Here is an 18,548-nt window from a genome sequence, read left to right as displayed (position 1 = left end):
GATCCAGTCCTAATGAGCTTCTTTGATTGAAGCTTAAGCGTTTGGGAGACGCTTGTAGTTAATGAGACCTTTGGTATCTGTCTCATAGGGTTCATTTGGTTTTCGAGCCAGGACCAATTTGGAAATAGACATAATGATCACTATTGCATGTTATTTCCATACCACACTTTCATACTGTTCAGCCCAAGTCGGTGATGTTATGAGCACTTTGACGTGTGTGGTCTCATATCGCTTTAGATGTGATGATCAATACGGTTGGGTGTTTGTAATTCTCATTCGGACCAAGACATTTGATTTAAGGTGCACTCCATTCGACACTGTTTTGTTTGTGGCCACATTCAGTATATCTAAATCGGAGAGTCGTTTTAAATAAATTTTAAAATCTAAAACTTGTGACATATGCTGCCCAAGTGGGAGATTGTAAGATTTCCTATTAGGTGGGCTAGCATAGTCAAAGATTTGTTTCCAAAACCGATTTAGTGGTGTTGACTAAAGATGGAGTAAGCAGAAAGAATCCAATATTATTGGTAAGTGATCTCTATGGAGATATTGGATTCTATTAGCACACCTTAATGGTATGAAATATTTATTACCATGTGTGGACCTAAGGTATTGTTTCCTTAATGGGGAGGAAACCCTAATTTTATTACAGGGTTGGTCCCTACCCTCACCCCTATATATAGTTATCACTGACCCATTAAGTGAAGCTAACAATCAAAAGCATAAGGGAAAGAGGGTAGACCAGACCAACATTGATCGTGTTGTACAAGGAGCATACAAGAAGACGTTGAGGAGTTCTTATTCTTCAACCATGGATTCAGGTATGCCTAAAACGTGTATTTTATAGTGTTTGTCGTGCATGCTTATCGATCTTCATGAATCGTTCCGTATCTATTTTCTTTCAAAATTACCTGAGAAGGAGAAGGAGAAGAGGAATAGGGTTGTAGCACAGTCATTGATTTGAATGGTCTACTCTGCTGAAAATGGGTTTTGATTCATTGACTTGGGGGGCAGGGGGTCCTCTTGAGAAAGACACCAAAACGGGGAGTGGAGAGGGAGAGGGAAGATGTCCACCAGCGGGGTTGGGGTGGGGGGAGGGGGTTGCTACGGTAGTCACAGTGGAGGAGAGGGAACGATATGTTGAGGGTGAAGGTGCAAAAACGATTTGGATCGTCCCACTGGTAGGGTCTGACATTCAATCAACCATTAATAGAGGGGTTTAGATCATTACCTGAAACTCCACAAGTGCAGAGTGAGCCTCTACGTGATTTTAGCCCTTTTCATAGTGAGTTCTTCCCACACATATAGTTTTGCGTTCCCTTTGAGTCAAGCTCCTCCTCAATAGTCAGGATTTTCATAAAACCCTAATTCCCACTCAATTACTAGTGTAGAGATTAAGTGCGTGAAAGAGAGGGAGAGGAGCATGATTATATGAAAGAGGAGAGAATTAGAATCATATATTGCTTTGGTTTTTAGAGTCCATGTATATCTACAACCAAAATCCCTATTAGTTAGAATTGTAGATAAACCCAACTTTGGCATAGAGATTTCCTACTTTGGAGTCAAACACTCACAAAATCAATCTTATCATTATTGATAAGATATTAAATAATAAGCAATATAATAACTCCTTTTTCCTAACAATCTCCTCCATTCTACTATGAGATCATATCTCATAAGAGGATCCAAAATCTTAGATCACGAAAAAGAATTCATGATCATCTAATGTTGTACATATGGGTTGAACTTATAGGAAAGGGGTAGGATCCCATTGAGATTCCACCTAGCATATTGTGTATCTTAACAGTATTGTATTCATAATACATAGTTAACCAATACATATGCTGCCAAGTAGATGTAACAATCATGACCCAAAATAAGTAGTTATTTATGCATTTTTCCCCCCACTAAGCAATATCAAATAGTTCATTATAGGGCATACGTTAAATACTGTCAAGTCCCCAATGAATCGAAAAGTCATTTTAGAGATTCTGTATACTTAATTGGACCAGGAAAACATTTCCAAAATGTTTTTGAACATAAATAATAATTTATATTAATTTTTCAAACATTAAATTTTTTTTTAATGAAATACCCTCGGATCTGGATTTTATCCAATCAAATATAGACTTTCTTTCTCTTTGATATTCTCCTAAAAAGGGTAGTGAATTCCTTGTTGGGAATCTCTTTCGAATATGATCCAACACTACAAGTCCAACGTACTGATATATAGTTAGAGAGACATCAACCATTGGCACACCAAAACGCGCAATGCGTGTTCGCATCGATAAGGACCCCTTAGGTCAAAGGATTGATCATAAACTACTTAAGAGAATTTCATTTTCTTATAAACTGACAGTATATCACATGTGAAAATCTCAAGTGATCCAGTTCAATGTACACACAGTATGTACACTCACATTTGTGTTATAAAATCAACATCTCTAGATACACACAATGTGACCACCATGAAGACAAGATGTCCAATCTCGCTCCTAGTGGTGAGCAGTTTTAGGTTAACAAACCTATGGACAAACTGAGTTCAATAAATAATCATGCCAATTAAAATTTTAATTAAACAATTTAATTTAAATAAACAAGCTTGTACATCAAAGCTAATTTGCCATAAACCTAATGTCCATGTTCTCAACATGTTTCTCAAATACACTAGACGACAAACCCTTAGTCATAGGATCAGACAGATTCTGAGCAGAGTCAACCTTAGCTATGGCTATATCACCACGCTGTATAATCTCACGAATTAAGTGATATTTTCGTTCCACGTGTTTGTTCTTCTGATGAGCTCTTGGTTCCTTTGTGTGTGCTATGGCTCCCAAGTTGTCCCAATACAACATGATGGGATGCTCGAGGAGCTTCGAGATCATCCCCAGGTCGGTCAAGAATTTCTTGAGCCAAACCCCTTCCTTAGCTGCTTCACTAGCTAATAGGCATTCAACCTCAATAGTGGAGTCAGTCGTTGACTTCTGTTTGACACTCTTTCAAATTATAGCACTACATCTCATAACAAATACCATTCTTGATGTGGACTTTCTGTCATCTTTGTCAGTTTGAAAATCTAAGTCTGTATAACCCACAACTGACAATTGGTCAATACCATAGACTAGAAAATAATCCTTGGTACTCCTCAAATACTTGAGGATGCTTTTGACAGTAGTCCAATGCTCATGTTATGGATTAGATTGATAATGGCTCACAATCCCTACCGCATGATAAATGTTTGGTCTAATACATAACATTGCATACTTGAGACTCCCTACAGCCAAAGCATAAGGGATTATCTTCATTGCCTCAATATCCTCAACAGTTTGAGAACATTGTGATTTAGACAGAGTAATTCCGTGCCTGAAGGGAACATTTCCTTTCTTAGAATCCTGCATGTTAAGTTTGTCCAGTATTTTGTCAATATAAGTGGATTGTGACAAGTAACATCCTATTGTTGCAATCTCTCACAAGCTTTATTCCTAGGATGTAACTGGCTTCACCAAGGTCCTTCATTGAGAATGTCTTGAATAGTCACACCTTTGCAGATGAAAGCAATCCCATATCATTCCCAATGAGCAAGATATCATTTACATAGAGGACAAGAAAACAAGCACTATTCCCAGTGGACTTCTTGTAAATGCATGGCTCATCAATGTTTTGTTCAAACCCAAACTTTTTGATGGTTTGATCAAAACATATGTTCCAATTTTTAAAAGCATGTTTAAGACCATAGATAGATCTCAAAAGCCTGCAAACTTTGTTTTCTTCCCTTGGGGAAGCAAACCCTTTTGGCTGATGCATGTATATAACCTCATCTAAATGTCCATTAAAGAAAGCGGTCTATACATCCATCTGCCATATTTCATAGTCATAGTGTGCAACAATCGATAATAAAATCCTAATGGATTTAATCATCACTACTGGTGAGAAGGTTTCATCATAATCCACCCCTTCTTTTTGGGTGTAACCTATTGCCACCAGTCTTGCTTTGAAACCCTCCACATTCCCATCCAGACCTCTCTTCCTCTTGAAAATCCATTTACATCCTATAGGCTTAACACCTTGAGGTAGATCTTCCAGAGTCCAGACGTGGTTGGAATGCATGGAGTCAATCTCAGAGCGCATGGCTTCCTTCCATTGAATATAATCAACTTTTGATCATCTTCATTAAGAAGTGTCAAACGAGTTGGAGGCCTGATGGACCTCCCACTTTGTCGAGGCTCTTGGGGTTGATTCACTTTAGTGGGTATGTCTCTAGGAGGTACAATAGGTGCAGAAGGTTCTTGGTCATTAGATATTTCTTTTATGACCACTGGATCCGATCTGCAAATGACCAAATCCTCTTCAAGGAACTTTGTATGTTTATTAACTAAAGCTTTTTGATCAACAGGGTCATAGAAGTAATAGCCATAGTTGTTTTAGGGATCCTAGGAAGTAGCATCTATTTGTTCTGGATTCCAACTTATCTGTTTGTTGCTTCCTTACATGTGGAATGCAACCCCAAACCCTAATATGTTATAGGCTAGGCTTTCACCCATACCACAACTCAAAGGGTTTTTTAGGGACAGATTTTGTTGGAACCCTATTCAAAATATAGATGGCGGCCTCTAAGGTAAAACTCCAAAATGACGCAGGTAATTTTGAATAACTGAGCATAGACCGAACCATATAACAAGGTACAATTTTGTCTCTCTGCTACACCATTCTATTGAGGTGTCCCTAGGGCTGTCAACTGAGAAAGAATCCCAGCTTGCTTTAAATAGTCCCTGAACTCATCCAATAAATACTCTCTTCCTCGATCTGATCAAAGGGTCTTGATGCACTTACCCAATTGCTTTTCTACCTCAGCTCGGAACTCCTTGAACTTTTCAAAGGTTTCCGATTTTTGGTGCATTAGGTAAATGTATCCATATTGAGAGTAGCCATCATTGAAGGTTGCAAAATACTCATAACCATACCTCACTTGAACATTTATGGGACCACATACATTAGAGTGTATTAATTCCAACAAGTCTTCAGCCCTCTTACCCTTAGATAAAAAGGGTTTCTTGGGCATTTTTCCTTGTAGACAGGATTCACAGGTTCGGTAAGGTTCTACCTTTAGACTTTCCAAAGGGTCATCCTTGACCAACCTGTAAATTCTATCTACTCCAATATGACCTAACCTAAGGTGCTAAAGATAAGTGGAATTATCTGGAGCTGATTTCCTTTTTAAAGTTACATTTGAAAATTTATTTGCATTTAAAACAGTTTTCAAGAAATACAAACCATTCTGTAAACAACCAGTTGTAATAAATAAACCATTCAAACGAATAGATAGTTTAAATCCAAATTGAAATGGATATCCATCAATGAAACGAATAGATAGTTTAAATCCAAATTGAAATGGATATCCATCAATGACTAGTTTAGAAATAGAAATAATATTCCTTCTAAAGGAAGGAACATAAAAATAATCTTTTAAAATTAAAATTGTTTTTTCAAAATGCAAAATAAATTCTCTTACGGCCTCTGCTATGGCCTCAGCTCCAGTTCCCATCTTGAGATGAACCTCATCCTTGTTGACTCTTCTTGTCATCTTGAACCCCTACAACATATTGTAAATATGGGTGGTCGAACCAGAGTCAACCAGCCACATATCAGATGGTTCTTCTGACAAATTAGACTCATAAAGGACATAGGTTTCAAATATACCTTCATCTGACTTCTTCTTCAGAGTCGCCAGGTATCCATAACAATTTCTCTTCCAATGTCCATCCTTCTTACAATAAAAACAAGGTCCCTTCTCAAGTTTCTTGCCCTTCACTCTTACTAGCCACCTTAAGGGTCTTACCCTTATTGGTCTTCTTTTTCTTCTTACCTTTCGGTTTAGAGGAAGAAGGCTTCTGTTCAGTAAACAAGACCTCAAGCTTTTGCAACTTATGTGTTGCCTCTACTTCTTGCAATATATTGTCTAGCTCTGGAAGCTCTATGAAAATTTTATTCATATTATAGTTACAAATATAAGATCCGTAGATTTCCTAAGATAGTGAGTAGAGTATGACATCAGTTTTATAGTTCAGCTTAAAGGATGTCCCCAGGGCTTCTAGTTCTTGGAATAAATTTAGTGATTTCATCACATAGTCGTTAACTGAAATCCCTGAAGTCATCTTAGTGCTGTGGAGGAGAGTAATAAGTTGATGATGTGCATGTATGTTTTGCTTACCATATAGCTTCTTCAACTCCTCCAACAAGTCTTTTGCAAAACTTAAATCCTTTACAGAATCCTTAATGGTCTTTTTTATTAAATTCAAAACAAGGAGCTTAGCCTTAGAATTGTTTTGTCGAAATAACTCAAAGGTAGCTTTCTCCTCGCCCTCCATAGTGTTAGGAAATGAAGGTTCTTCATCTTTTATGACAGAAATTAGACCTTTTGCAATTAGGAGCAATTTAATATTCCTCCTCCAGTCAACATAATTGGGTTCAGTCAGGATATGGTCTTTAGTGAGGGTTGCGTAGTTCATTTGACTTGACATATTGAATATCTACATGATGTATAAGAAAAAATTAGCATGATTAATAATGTTGAAAAGAAGGGGCAAGTCTAAATACAACAATTACCCACACCTTAAGCTTCCCTTTAGCTATGAGGTGTGATTGGAATATCTCAACACTTATGCACATGACTTAGCCTATCAGAGTTCATCATATACATGTTGGTTAAGTGGACTATTCTATCCGTCTCGAAGACTTCTAATACTTTTGGCCATTTGAGTGTCATGACCATTCCTATTGGCTAACATACACTCAAATCAAGTGTATACCCTTTGTTTCGAAGTGAATCATAGCATCATGGGCTAGTGTCTACTATCATAGTACACCTCTCACTGAACATGTTCTTTACCTATCACATATGAAACAAATGAAGACGGTCTCGGAGAATTACTTAGACATTATCCTATCGGCATCTATAAAAGTAGATCAATGTGACCTCTACATTTACCAACTAAGGAAGGCCATGAAAATCCCACCAGTTAAGGTTTTCCATATCACACTTGCTTTTAAGTTTAGGGAAACGGGAATAGTCATCTCTTCTAAAAACATAATAGGGTGATAATATCACCATACATCATATGTAATTAGGAATCATAAAATAATCATCCACATGAAATATAAAACAAAGCCTTAGTGGTTATGGGATAGCATCTGAAATCAAATTGACTTTGTCATCACATGCAAGTCACTTTGATTCCAAGATGTATAGGAGTAACATAGCCTCTTTAATTACTCCCACATAGCATAATTATGTGATAATGCAATACAAATAATTATAACCAAGATAACTTTTACATTGAAATAAAACAAAAAACTTGTTTCTCCATCTCTTGTCGTTTCCTCTAAGCAATCTCCTCCTCCAATCTTTTTACGATCAAATAAAAATAAAATGCCTAATTCTATTACATTCTTTTAAAATAAAGAAACCTTGAAAAACCATCCCACCATTTGGGCTGCCCAAAAAGAGTACATATTTTTATAAAAAGGAAAAGGGGAGAGAGAGATGGAGAGAGAAATAAAGTACAAGCCACCACATAAATGCACGCCATGCTATCCAAATATCCATCATCATTGTCCATTTTAAATCCCATAAGCACTAACGATATCCATTACACATATTATATATTTGATCCTTTCAATTTCATTCCAATAATGTGAAAAAATAACAATTATAAAAATCACATAAAATTTTACTAACATTTAGTAAAAACCCATGTTATCATGTCATGAAAATATCATATGTGTATCTTATCTCATATACATACACACATAACCTTTATTATTAAATCATATTCAATATAAAATAGATACTTAGGTACTATTGCCCATATGGCAGAATATAGTCCATACCATAATGGGCCCTTTTAATGAAAGAAAACAACCAGCCCATATTATATAAGCCCACTCAGGCTTAAATAAACACTTAAGCCTATACAAGTAAAAAAAATTAGCACTTAAATAAAGGGCATTTATGTAATTTCTGGATAGGGTTTCACAAATCCTACCCCTTTTTTTTTCCCTTTCTTTCTTTCTTGGCCATAACTGTAATTTTTTTTCGATGAATGAACAGCATTCATTGTTTACATAAACAATGATCACTGTTCATTGTTCACGTGAATAGTGAATACTGTTCATGTGAACAGTGTTACATTGTTCCATGAACAATGTTTCACTGTTCTGTGAATAGTGATACACTGTTCATAAAACAGTATTTTTTTTAAAACAAAAACACTTTTTTTGTGAACAGTGACATGAATAGTGTTTACTGTTCCATTCACTATTCAAGCATTGAATCGGATCAGTGCCGTGGATAGTAATGCACTGAAACTCCACATTAGTTTCAATTAAAATAAAAGAAAAACATGTACTATTCACTAAAAGTGTGAACAAAGAGGATTTTTTTTAATTAAAATAAAATTGAATGGATCAAATATCACAATAACATGAAATTAAACAGAATGTCTCCCCATCAGTGGAGAGGCTCTAATACCACTGAAGGTGTGGAAACGATTTGGATCTTCTTACTAGTAGGGTCAGACATTCAATCAACTATTAATAGAGGGGTTTAGATCATTACCTGAAACTCCACAAGTGTAGAGCCTCCACGTGATCTTAGTCCTTTCATAGTGAGTTCTTCCCACATGCACAACTTTGCGTTTTCTTTGAGTCCAAGTTCCTCCTCAATAGTCAGGGTTTTCACAAAACCCTCATTCCCACTCAATTACTAGTGTAGAGATTAAGTGCGTAAGAGAGAGGGAGAGGAGCAAGACTATATAAAAGAGGAGAGAATTATAATCTTATATTACTTTGGTTTTTAGAGTCCATGTATATCTCCAACCAAAATCCATATTAGTTAGAGTTGCAGATAAACCTAACTTTGGCATAGAAATTTCCTACTTGGAGTCAAACACTCACAAAATCAATCTTATCATTATTGATAAGATATTAAATGATAAGCAATACAATAATTCTTTTTTCCTAACAAAGGGCACAACAAGGTAGGCGCAATTGAGCGAGGGATGGGGAGTGGGAGTGGGAGAGGGAGAGACTAAGGGTAGGGGAGAAGGGATCCCAAGAGGAAGGGGGAGGGATTTGATACAAAAACTCTTTAAAAGTGAATTTACAAAAACCATCCTTCCTCTTTCTAAAATGGAAAGAAAACAGGTACTTAATTAGAATTAACTCAAAATAGCTTTCCTCATAGCGAAATGGATCTGGTTGTCATATACATCATCTCTGCACGAACTATGATGATCAGTGGTTTGTAGTGGCAAAGTTCCACCCTCCATATCCAAGGATAGCAATAGAGATCCTTAGAAAGACACACTATCAATAGGGAGAGACAAAAGAGAATAGGGGAGAGAGAGAGAGAGAGAGAGAGAGAGAGAGAGAGAGCTCTTGAGATTAGGTCAAAAGAGATTTGGCCAGCTACGATTCCTAATCCCAGTGGATCTATACTTGCCCCAAGTGATGAATGAATGAGTCAAGTCCTAGTTTGACCTAGTTTGATTAACATATTCCACTCACCCACCTAGGGTGGACATACTCAGTTGTCTATTCTAAAAGTCTCTGTACCATTAGTGTCTCATCATACAAGAAATGGAGCATATGACCCAACGAGATAATATGTAAGGAGGAATACTATATCAAGCTTCCATCGAACCAACACATCATTCACAAACAATCTGAAGTGCCCTAAACAATCCAACTACACCAAATCTAGCACTCAATCCCTCATGATTAGTAGTGCTAACCTCAAACATGTAATGTGCTCATGAATACTTCGAAACACAAATATGATATGTCGAAACACCTAATTTTGTCCCCCAACAATGATGATTTACAGATGAAACGAAGTTAGTACTCTCTTTTGTGGAGGAATGCCAATTCTAGTCAAACCTAGTCAACTTAACAAATTTGGTCAAACTCAATCAACTCAGCCAATTTTGGTCAAACCCAATCCATTTTGTATGAATGAATGGAATACAGATGAGTGTAAGAATGTCAAGGATCCGGCCTAATACTGCTCAATGATATGGAGAGGTGAGTCATAAAATGACGATTGAACCAGTCAAGTGCTTGATCCTTGTCATCATAAATAGTGTTTCAAATTACGGATCCATCGATATCTCACATGCAAAAATCAGATGTTTTGCAATTTGTTCCTAAAGTTTGAACCTCATTAAACCATATTGGACCAAATAATGTCAGGGGTCTAGCCCAATACTGCCCAATGACACGGAGAGGTGAGTCATAAAATGATGATCAAACCGGTCAAGTGCTTGATCCTTGTCATCATGAATAGTGTTTCAAATTGCAGATCCATCGATATCTCACATGCAAAAAATCGGATGTTTTGCAATTTGTTCCTAAAGTTTGAACCTCATTAAACTATGTTGGATCGAATCAAACCACATTGAACCAACACAACCCCATTTTAACCAAGATAAAACTAAGCAAAACCCATTTAATTTAGGATAAAACCAAGCCAAATCAACATTAAAACCAAAGCCAATTTCATACTCAATAAATCTAATTAAAACCCATTTTAAATTAGGCTAAATCAAGTCAAATTAACATTAAAACCATGCCAAATTTAACTCATTTCAGCCAAGTTAAAACTTTAGCCATTAGGGTCAAGTCTTAGTCAACTTGGCTTGAGCTAAGCCAAGCCAGAGGAGGCCCTCCCATCGAGCATATTAATGGCCATTTGAGAGTCTAAGCCCTTTTGGATTTCTTTTGGGATCAAAATCCTCTGTTATTCCTACATTTTGCAATTCTTTGTTATTCTACCTGCAGAAGATGACACGTGGACAACTTTAAGTGAACGAGCTAGATGCTTTGTTGGTTGAAGCTCCACCAAAACCGGTTAGAAGTGAACCGATCCGTCCAATGAATCAAACCGGACCAGTTTAACTTTGAATTAATACATTCAAACTTCCACTGGAAGCCACTCTCACAACACACACACTCCCTCTCTCTCTCTCTCTCTCTCTCTCTCTCTCTCTCTCTCTCTCTCACACACACAAATCTCTTTGCTACATCTCTCAACCCTAATAAGCTCTGCTACAATTTCATCAAGCTCATTCACTCTCACGAAGGAGAAGCTCCTACCCTAACTCTCTCTCTCTCTCTCACGAAGTAGAAGCTTTGATACCCTAAGTCGGTTTCTCTCTCACGAAGGAGAAGCTCTATTACCCTAAGTCGATTTCTCTCTCTCTCTGCTCACAAAGTTGTCGTTGATACTCTCGATTTGATTTGTGTTACCCATTCTCATGCCGAAGCTTTGGGATAGCGTTGTCACCTGATTAGGGTTTGAATCGAGGCCATTCTTTGTTAGGGTTTGAATCAATTCGTTGGCAGGTAAACCCTAAACGATTGGGCCTTATTAGGGTTAGGGTTTTTATTTTTCTCTATAATATTTTGGGTGATTATATTGGTATTTTGGTTTGATTTTGAAGATTGTTAGGGTTTTAAAAACTGTTGGGTGATTATATTGGTGCTTCTGGTTTGATTATATTAAAGCTATCCCGCTGGAAGCACTCGCACGACACTCTTTCTCTCACCATACTTCTCTCTCTATCTTTGTTATATATTCTAATGAACCTTTCTCTGTTACCCCTCTCACTCTCTGTTACATCCAATAGATAGCTTGTGCAGCTTTGAATCAAATCGCGAGGCAATCTAGGTAAACCCCTCTCTATATCTTTTTTTTTTTTTTAATTTTTTATCCTGCAAATTACTGTTATCTGTTATTGCACCAATTATTTTTCTCTGTAATTTTCTCTCTTGGTATGCCATAGACGCAATGAAATTTTTTCTTTGTAATTTGCTCTCTTGGTTTGACTATTACCAAATGCATCTGCTTCTGATAGCTCTAAAACACTGATATGAGGCTCTCTTGGTATGCAATGGATGCAATGGAATTTTTAACTATAAATTTCTCTCTTTGTTTGACTGTTACTATATGCATCTATTTCTGATAGCTTTAAAACATTGACATGAGGCTCTCTTGGTAAGCAGTGGATGCCATGGATTTTTCTCTATAATTCGCTCTCTTAGTTTGACTGTTACTTGCTATCATAGTTCCTAGCCCTTTCCATAATTGATGGTTGAATTCCCCTAATTTGTTCTCTTTGTTTGCACATTCTTTAAAACAAAAAAAAGAGGATGATAACAGATTCTTTGCATTTAAAATATGTTTACTTCGGGAATATAACATTGTGAATGGCATTATTTGAATGAGATGCTTATCTGCTTCTCTTAGTGGTATTGCATTTTACACAGAAATGGATTCACAACTATGGATGTGTAGTTGTGGTGAAGGACTGATGGTCATCTGGACTTCTCATATGTCAAAAAATCCAGGGCGATGATTTTATAGATGTCCATTGGGTGAAAAACATCCGGACTCTTTTATTTGCTTGGACCTAATTGCACAGAGACTATAGACACAGGAGCATCACATTCAAATGAAAGTGTTAATAGGAACACATGAGACATCTTGGCTATTCCTCAACCACGCTATAGTCTATACGTGCAGAACCGAATACTAGTGGACCAGTCTTTGCTCAACCATTATATATATACTGTTAAAAAGTACATACTCTCAGTCTTTGGTATGCTTTTTCAAAATGATAAAAAAACCAATGACATCTACCAAAAAAAATTTCAAATGACCAAAAACACCAAAAAAAAATTCCTAATGACCAAAAAACCCCTCAAAATGGAAGATGAAAAAAATAATAATTATCTCTCTCTCTCTCTCTAAACGTGGAGGAGAAAGGGGAAGTAATTCTTTATATTACTTCTCCTTAAATCTCTCTCTCTCTCTCTATATATATATATATATATAATTAAAAAAATTCCAAATGACCAAAAAACCCCTCAAAATGGAAGATGAAAAAAATAATAATTCTCTCTCTCTCTCTAATAATAATAATAATAAGCTCTCTATAATTTTCTCTCTCTCTCTCTCTCTCTCTCTCTCTCTCTCTCTCTCTCTCTGTAAACGAGGAGGAGAAAAGGGGGAGTAATCAGTAATTATAATTATTAAGTATTAAAAAGGATTAAAAAAAAAAGTAGATAATACCCCACAATAGGCGTGGTTTTCCTTTCCCTAATCGTGGGGATAAAAAATAGGGAGATTTACAAAAACAAAAACAAATATGAAGGGAGAGAGAGAGAGAGAGAGAGAGAGAGAGAGAGAGAATTATGGAGAGTGGAGAGGGAGTGAATAATAATGGAGAGATTTACTGCATAAAAACGGTTTCCTCAATCCTCTTTCATCTATTTTAAAAGTTTTTACTATATGGAATCCTTCACTAATAACACCATTACTTCTCTTAAATTATCTATATAATACACTATCCTTATATACCACAGAGAAGACAAAAAAGCAACTACAATATCCCATAATTTCTCAATTTCAGATTTCTCTTCTACTATAATAGCTCAGAATATCTTAATTCCAGATCTCTTTTCTACTACAATAGCACAAAATTTATCAACTTCAGCTTCATTTGCTCTTGGATCACTGGTACCGCATTTCTCAATTTCAGATACCTCACATCTATAAAGTATGTTTGCCTAACTAAACTTTATATTTATTTAAGTGGATCATTGGTTGTTGAAAGTCCAATAGAATTGGCAGTGCATGCCATTTATTTATTGTTTTTGATAGTTAAATCCATGCTAGGCCATTTATTTTTATCAAGTATAAAAATTAAATTTTGTGCTTATGCAAAATCTGATCGTTTTTCAGTCTTTGGTTTTGAATTTTATGACATGCTAAACCTTGAAATGCCTAAATCAGATTATGAAAGACAATTTTCCAATCTTAATTGTCTTGCCAATGTAAAGGCAGAAGTTGAGATTGTAAAAGAATTTTTTGTTGTTTAGAATTCTATTCAAAATAATTTCAACAATCCTTACAAAATATTCATTTACTCTCTCTCTCTCTCTCACAGCACTTGACCACACGTGCAAGTTTGCTATGGGTGAAAAGATGTTCACTTCACCTATCTTCCTTACTCTCTTTCTCACTTTGGACTAAAAAAGAGTGGGCAAGGGACTTGAGTTTCTAATTGCAAAGCAAATGACTACTTTACCCCTCCATATTGGGATTTTCAGCACGTGCTCATTAAAGTCCAAAGCAGAAATAACTAAAAATCAATTTTGGTCAAAACACATAAATGATTCTTGATCTCTTTTTTATTTTTGTGCTCTATCCATTTTTTAAAAATAGAAACAAGCTCCATAAATGATACTAAGGGCCCGTTTGGTATCGTTTCTATTCCAGAAACTTTGTTTCGTGTCAGAAACGGTAATTTCAGTTTCTGTGTCAAAATGCCGTTTTTAAACGATTTATGCCTGTTTGGTGAATCTGTTTCTAGAACAGTTTCAGAACCAAGAAACGACATTTCTGCCGTTTGGTAATGCTTGTTTCAGAAACGGTTTTGTTTTTCTTTTCTTTTAAGTCAATAATTACAAAAATAACATTAAAATACTATAAGCATATAAATTTTTTTGTGACAATAAAATATTACACACCAACGAAAAAAAACATGGTTTCCAAAGGATGAATAAAATACAGTATTAACAATGCCTTGTGCAAGTTAACTATTACATAATTCCCCAAATTTTCACTTTTTTTCCAAGTCTAAAGACTTGAATGCATGGAGGATGCCTTTCATCTTATTTGTTTGGTCCTCTAATCCTTTAAGTGTCCCTTCCAGATATCCTTTCATGTACTCGTTTGAAACGAAAAGTGGTCTGGATGATGTTGATGTTGAGCTTGAGCTTTCTGAACATAATGTATGTTGTATGGTAGAGATATGTGTTTCATCTATCAACCATACAAACATACCACATCCACGGTTATCAGCCTATATCAAATAATAGATGTGATTAGGGTCGTTGAAATTTAACATCGAATTAAATTTAAATCATAAATTATCTATAGGTATAGGTCAATCGTAGAAATAAATTATCCCAGTTGAACTTGGGCAACATAGAAAATGCTGTCCCTTGTTTGGACCTTTCATCGCAGTTCATACTTTGCATTGACCTTTACCACATCTACATATATGTAGTTGATCCACCCACATGAAAAAATTACATGAATCTTCACACTTGAAAAATTATCTTCCAATATTTTTACCCGACTTGGTTGTATATTTACCACAACTCTTCCCACAAATTTCACAAGTTGCTATCATGAGTGGGGGCATAGAAGAAGTCATCTGTAGCAGAAATGTATTTATCAAAAAATTTAATATAGCATCCAAATATATGACATTCATAATAATATATCAACTTGTACCACATATATAAATGTACCATAAAACAAGTACTACGTGGGTTGAAACATCAATTTAGGTTTTCAGTTTTGGGAAAATAGTTATCGGTTTTAGTTTTCAACTAGTTCTGGCATCCTTTGTTGTCTAGCCATTACATTTGTAATTCTTAGCCTAGTGGCATTCATCTCTTTTGCTCAATTTCGTTGACTTGATTGTATTGTAGAATGATCAACGAAATCTTCATGTGGCGGATTCAAGTCATCTTCTGCAACTTTTAAATCATCGCTCATCCCCACGAATTCTGCATCAGCAATATGCTCTTCTCGAATATAGTTGTGTAGCCCACAACATGCCAATACGATTGATGCCTGAATTTCCACTGGGAACTGATGCATTAGCCTTAAAATTTTAAATTTGTTCTCCAATACCCCAAATGTGCGTTCAATAACATTCCGAAGTGATGAATGTCTATAATTGAACAACTCTTTCGTTGTTCTTGGGGATCTTCCACGCCCTTTATAGTCCGGTAGATGGTATCTCTCACCCCAAAATGGTGTCAAAAATCCAGATTGGCTAGCATACCCAGAGTCGACAACATAATACTTTCCTACAGACAAAAAATAGTATATATTATTATGTATACACTCAAATGAAAATCTAATATATTAGTAAAAAGTTAATACCTGGAGGTGGATGAGGAAAACTCAATCAATGATCACTTCTTGCCTGTTCAAGTACTCGACAATCGTTTGCACTACCTTCCCATCCCGCATACACATATGTGAATCGCATGTCAAATGAACATGCACACATCACATTTTGAGTTGTGATCCCCTTCTGATTCCTATGTCGAATTTGATCCTCTCTTGGAACTACCGCATGGATGTGAGTACCATCTATGGCGCCAATACAATGCTATGACATATATTGACAATTAAATGGCCAGTACATATAAGAATATAAACATTCATATATTTAATTATAGACATGTATCATATTAACATATTTACCTTGAAAAAATGGTAGTATTTCGAGTTCTGTGCAATTTCTATCGCTATCATATTGACGTCTGGTGGTCTGATTTTCTCCTTAGCCAGGCGTTGCATTGCAATCAAGACAACATTGAATGTTCGACTAATTGTTTCTCCTGAGTGGTTGAAATGATTTTGGGTGTCCCTATTACTTGAACCCTTCCCAACAATCCATAGGAACATTCCAAGCTGTTCATCCACTCGGATGTTGGTCGTATCTTTCAACCACCCCCTATGTCTAACATAGTCACATAGGTTAAGGAAGACATGACGTTCCATCCTAAACTCTTCATAGCATCTATTGGCATGCCCATTCAATACCTCATGCATCATGACAACACCTGTAAATACACTATCCCGACATAGTTCTCGAATATATACAGCCTCACTCAGTAATTCCATTCCCATGTGAATGACCATATCTTCTTCATCACTAGAAGTTTCACATAATGCATTTGACATAACTGTAATAAATAAACAATTACTACACAATTGGAAACAAATATCTGTAAAACATAACAAGCTGACACATCGTGTCAACCCAAACCACATGTTCAGCATTACACACATCAATAATAGGAAAAAAACACAAAAGAAATAAAGCCAAGTCATGCAATGTATCTCCAAAAGTAAAATTACACACATCAAAAGTAGAGTCTCGAATCTAAAATTATCAAAAGTAGCATACAAACACAACATCAACTACTCCAACGCATCTAAAAGCCAAGTCCTCTTCGCAGGCTCTGCACAGACAAACAACTCCCTCCAACTAGGATCAGTACACATACGACTAGAAGCCTTCAAATATATCTCTTTTGATATATCCGGTATGGAGGATATCACCGCCTCACATGCACTCACACTGAAATCTCGAGGACAAGATGCACCTACCCCACCACGAACAGGAGATGTAAAAGAAGTACTGGATGCTTTCTCAATTTTCATGGATAAATACTTCCCATACAAGTCCTTCACGTGGCTATCTCCCTTATTGGCACTCTTCTTTCTTCGTCCCGTAGGTGTCCTATCAAGACTTCGTTTTGTGGTGGTCTGAGTTGGAGTATGAGTATCCTCATGAAAGGGGTCAGTCATGCTTATATGCACCGGGGTACTGGGGGAGTGAGAGACTTGCTCAATATCAACTGTATTAACAGCTTCGATGCCATCCAAATCTTGAGTACTATCAACCCCTAAGTTACCTCTAGCATATGCATCCCAAAATACCATGCTCAAATCTGGCCAATTGTTTAGTCCATACTTCTTGTATTTCAACCAACCTGGATTTGCCTGCATAAGCAGTAATTGTATCACTTAGATGTACTACTCATTGTAATCTAATTTTTAAATAATTGAACTAGCTACTGAAATCTATTGTACCTGTATTGCCCTATCCCATACAGACTCATCATCGACTGTGACTGTTTTTGTCATTAAGTTCCACCCAAATCTAGTTGTGTCAAGCAGTCTCTTGAATTGTTGATACTCTTGTTTCAACTTGTTCATCTTATTGCGTAACTGTTCTCTCCCAACTGGACGATTTAAAGCCTGTTGAAATTGCTTTGTAATGTTCTCCCATCCAGTTTTGTTAAATGAATTACCGGATTTGTGACCATTTTTTACAGCTTCTTTCATTGCTTCAATGAAAACAGTGGTCTCAAATTCTGACCACTTAACGGCAGGGATACTACTTCCAGACATAATAGCTAGACATTATAAGTTAGTGTAAAAGTTAGCATACTGGGAACCAAGCAAAGTTTAAAGCCACAGATTATTCATATGAAAAGCATCGGGGACAGTTTTAATGAATACGCAAAAGACATTTGAGGTTAGCAAAATTAATGGTAAAACATAACAATCGAACACAAAATGAAATAAGATTAGGGAATACATAGCAATTAACCTTGAAACTTGGGAAATGTTTGAAGAGCCATGCTGACACTCTAAAAATTGAATATACTACCACCAAAAAATATTGTAATGTAAGTAAATTTTAAAAGATGGAAGTTGTCACTGGTCCTTGATACACAATTTATGAAAAACCCCAAACAAGGAAAATGCAAAAAAGAAGATTATGGTAATGCTGTGTTTTCATCTGCTGCACCAGAGTACTAACCTTTGCTGGACAAAACTAAACCATCTCAACTGATTTTCCTTACCACATTCCCAAAGCAGAGACTCA

This window comes from Macadamia integrifolia, chromosome 8, assembly GCF_013358625.1.
Source record: "Macadamia integrifolia cultivar HAES 741 chromosome 8, SCU_Mint_v3, whole genome shotgun sequence".
Taxonomy (NCBI): Eukaryota; Viridiplantae; Streptophyta; class Magnoliopsida; order Proteales; family Proteaceae; genus Macadamia; species Macadamia integrifolia.
Note: the sequence above shows the minus strand (reverse complement) of the source record.